The sequence below is a fragment of the Leptonychotes weddellii genome, chromosome 10 (genome assembly GCF_054177405.1).
Source record: "Leptonychotes weddellii isolate Sample4059 chromosome 10, ASM5417740v2, whole genome shotgun sequence".
Taxonomy (NCBI): domain Eukaryota; kingdom Metazoa; phylum Chordata; class Mammalia; order Carnivora; family Phocidae; genus Leptonychotes; species Leptonychotes weddellii.
This window is the reverse complement of record NC_138378.1, coordinates 6,647,646-6,651,653: the sequence shown is the minus strand read 5'-3', so window position 1 is coordinate 6,651,653 and position 4,008 is coordinate 6,647,646.

The window sequence follows — 4,008 nt, the reverse complement described above, 5'->3', positions numbered from 1 at the left end:
ATGGGTATTAAGGAGGGCACATACTGCATGGAGCACTGGGTGTTATACGAAAACAATGAATCATGGATCACCACATCAAAAACTAATGATGTACTGTATGGTGACTAACATAACATAATAAAATTAAATTTAAAAAAATAATAAAATAAAACCCTCCATTTTTATTTGTGAGCTACAGCTGGTTTCTGTTACCTGCAACTGAAAGAGTCCTAAATGATCCATTAAACAACAAATGATGCTTTTTATCCAACAATAATGTGGTGGGTTCCTATGGCTGTATTCCAGCACCGTCCTGTAGAACTTTCTGTAATGACGGGATGTTCTATAAAGTCTGCACTGTTCAGTGCAGTAGCCACTGACCACATGTGGATATTGAGCATTTGAAGTGTAGGCCATTGATGAAGGAAATGATTTTTCTAATTTTAATTGAATTTAAATAGCCATATGGGGCTGGTAGCCATCATATTAGGCAGTTCAGCTCTAGACTTTTGGCTTTTTCGTGTTTTACATTTTTGTTTCTTCTCTATTAGTTGGTTTTGAGCCTTCTGGGTATCTACCAAAGGTACTCAGTTAAGCTGGCATGTCCTTGTAAAGAATTGTCAATAATTAGGTGTTTACTCCTATTCTTTCAGTTTTTAGCATTTTCTCCAGATACCTATAAATGAGAAACTCGGAGCCTTGAAACTTGGTCTGGTCTGTTATGACCAGATTACTACTTAGTTGTCCTGCCCAACTCCTGTCAGTCTTTAATCCTCACCATTGAGGCCCATCATACTAAACACAGCGAAGTTTCTGTAGTTTGCTGTGCTCTATCACACTTTCATAACTTTGCGTAAGTGGTACCCTCATTATGTGTGTTTTACTTATTTGTTCTTTCTTTTATTCACCCACCCATTCATCCTTTCACCCAAGCATCCCCAAAATTTTATGAAATAGGGCAGATTCAGTATCAGACAGCTATAGACAGCATTTTTATATGTGGGGTGGGTTTTTTAATGGGAGTTGTGGATTTGTGTAACCGAATAACCTACAAAAAGAGTAGATTTTCTCAAAGTATGGTTTGTGTGCAACACACATGAAATTGTCAAGGATGCTTTTTGAAAATGCATTATAGCAGAGTGGTTGGGAATGTAAATAGTATTTTGCTTTATTCAATTTTTTTATTAATTCATATAAAATACTAGAAAGAGTATCTGTTGAGCAGTAAATGTGCAGTAAAATGTTAGACAGTGATAGCATTTGCTCAAAGTGTCTCCAATATTGCACTCCTGCTTCTGTCACCTAAACCTGCTCTTCCTTTGCTGTCTTCCCCTCAGTCAGTGGTGGCTCTATCTTTTTCAGACTGAGTATTTTCTGGGGAGCAAACGCTGAGATGGAAATTACTGCCTGGGAAGTTTAATCAGATAGTGCTCTCAAAATCGATGAGTGTGGGGAGAGGGAAGGAAGTTAGGTAGGCACAGGGAGAAACTGGGCTAAGACACAGCCTCAGCTGACCTCTCCGGAATGCTGAAGGTGGAATGGATTTCCTGAGTCATCCTTAGAAGGACCCGGTGAGTCAGGCTCTTGCCTCCCAAACCCCCTTATCAGCCTACTGTTGGACGCATACTGCAGGCCAAGGGGTGTGACCTTGAGCAAGGGCATTCTGTTCAGCTGATGTCAATTTCCAGAGGCCTGGGAGTTGAGGGCTCTCTGCTGGCAGCACCTGCCCCAATTGGGGAGATCTAGCCAATCAGTCCAACAGAGGGATCTCTGATCTATCAGAGCATCCAGTATGCTGTCTTTTCAGTTCAGACTAAACTTGCAGTCATCTTTCGTTTCTCTCTTTCCATCCTACCCCAGTTCTACCTTCAAAATACAACCTGCACTGCTGCCGAGCGCCCCACCACCATTGCCTCCAATTTGGGTGGTTTAAGTAGTATTCTTACGGATCGTCCTGTTTTTGCCTTTGCTCTACGTCTAGTTTATGCTCGATGCAATAGTGTGATCATTTTAAAACATGTCAGGTCGCATCACTTGTCTGTTCTACACTCCGGGGGTTCCCCATCTCAGAGTAGATTCAAGAGTCCTTAGAGCTATCTACGGGGTCACGATCTATCCACCCACAGCGTTTCTGACATGATTTCTTACCAGTTCCTCCGGTGACCACTTAACTTCAGCTTTGTTCCACGTCAAACACTCCAGGCATCCTCCTGACTAGGATTTTGAATGCTATTCTTTGCTCATCCTAGAAAGCATATGCCCTGTTTTCCCACGTGGCTCCCCACCCCCCACCCCCAACCCTGACCCATTCTCTCAGGTCTCTGCTCTGATGTCACTTGATCGGCAAGGCCTTCTCAAACTACCTCATCTAAAACAGGATCCCCAGTCCCCTGATATTTCTTATCACCTTGCATACTTCATTTTGCTCCAAGTTCTTTTCACCGGCTCATATTATTTGTCTATTTGTTTTCTCATCTGTCTCACTGTCAAAATGTAAGCTACACAAAGCAGGGCCCTTCTTTTGTTGTTCTGTGACAGCTTGGTGTTCAGAACAGAGCGGCAGACAGCACGTGCACAGCAAATTCTTATTGACTAAAGCTTTTACATTTGGGCCAAATTTAGTCAGATAAAGAGACCTCTTCTCTGCCTTGTGACACCTAGGAATAAAAAAAGAAAAATTCGGGGGCACCTGGGTGGCTCAGTTGGTTAAGCGTCTGCCTTCAGCTCAGGTCATGATCTCAGGGTCCTGAGATTGAGCCCCGCATCGTGCTCCCTGCTCCACGGGGGGCCTGCTTCTCCCTCTGCCTGCCATTCTGCCTATTTGTGCTCTCTCTCTGTCTCTCTGTCAAATAAATAAATAAAATATTTTTTAAAGAAGAAAAACTTGGATTGGGATATGCTTACTGGTTGCAGTAAGGCAGAATTCTAGACCCCACTTCAACCACCAAGATTATCATCCCCAGTTGTTCAATCAGACCTAACCTAGGTACTGCTTGCAGATGGAATTGATGATATGGACCTGCAAGGGATTATCCTGGGTTATCCAGGTGGGCCCAGTATAATCACTTGAGTCTTTAAAGACAGAGAACGTTCTCTGGTGAGAATCAGAGATGGGGTGAGTGAGGAGAGTAGAAGAGGTTCAAAGTGTAAGAAGGGTTCACCCCATCACTGCTGGATCTGAAGAAGCAGGAAGGAATTCACAAGCCAAGAAATGCAGGCAGCATCTAGAAGCTGAGACTAACCCAACAAGGATAGGAGGACCTCAGTCCTACAGTGCACACGACTGAATTCTGCCCACAGCCCAAATGAGCTGGGAGTGGATTCTTTCCCCAGATCCTCCTGCAAAGAACACAGCCTCACTCCTGTCTTTGTTTCAGCCTGTGACAGTCAAAGCCAAGGACCCAGTCCACTCTGCTGGTGGACTCCTGACCTACAGAACGGTGAGCAAAATGGTGTTATTTTAAACTACAAAGCTTAATTTGTTACAGCAACATAGAAAAATTAATACTTTAAAAAAATTATTCTCTTTGTTCTCAGATAAACACCATCTTAGTAAGTAATGGGCATATAAAGAAAAGGGATAACAAAAGAAGCTCCCTACTTCTACATATTCTACTTTTTATTCTATAACTAAAGACCAGTAATGCGAATCATTGAAGTGAACTGTGTTTTACTAATATAATTATGATTCTGTACTGCTGATCCAATAAGTATATATTTTACTTGTCAGAGTCTAAGAGGGGGGCATCATTTTATTCAACAGTGATCTTGGAAAGGTTCCTTGTGTTTATTAGTGAGCTTGTCTGAGTGTTGCACTCCAGGCAGTTAATTCAAGAGAATAATCTAATAAAGCAAACGGTACCCACAGTTTCAATTACAAATACCAGCAGTTCTGATTTGGGGAAAAAAAAAAAACCTCACAAACTAGTCTATTGAATCATGATTATTCTGGCAGTTAAAAGCCTTTACAGGTATTTAGATGGATTTTAGTGAATCACTTACCTAGTTCTCTTTTTTCTCTTTCTCCTT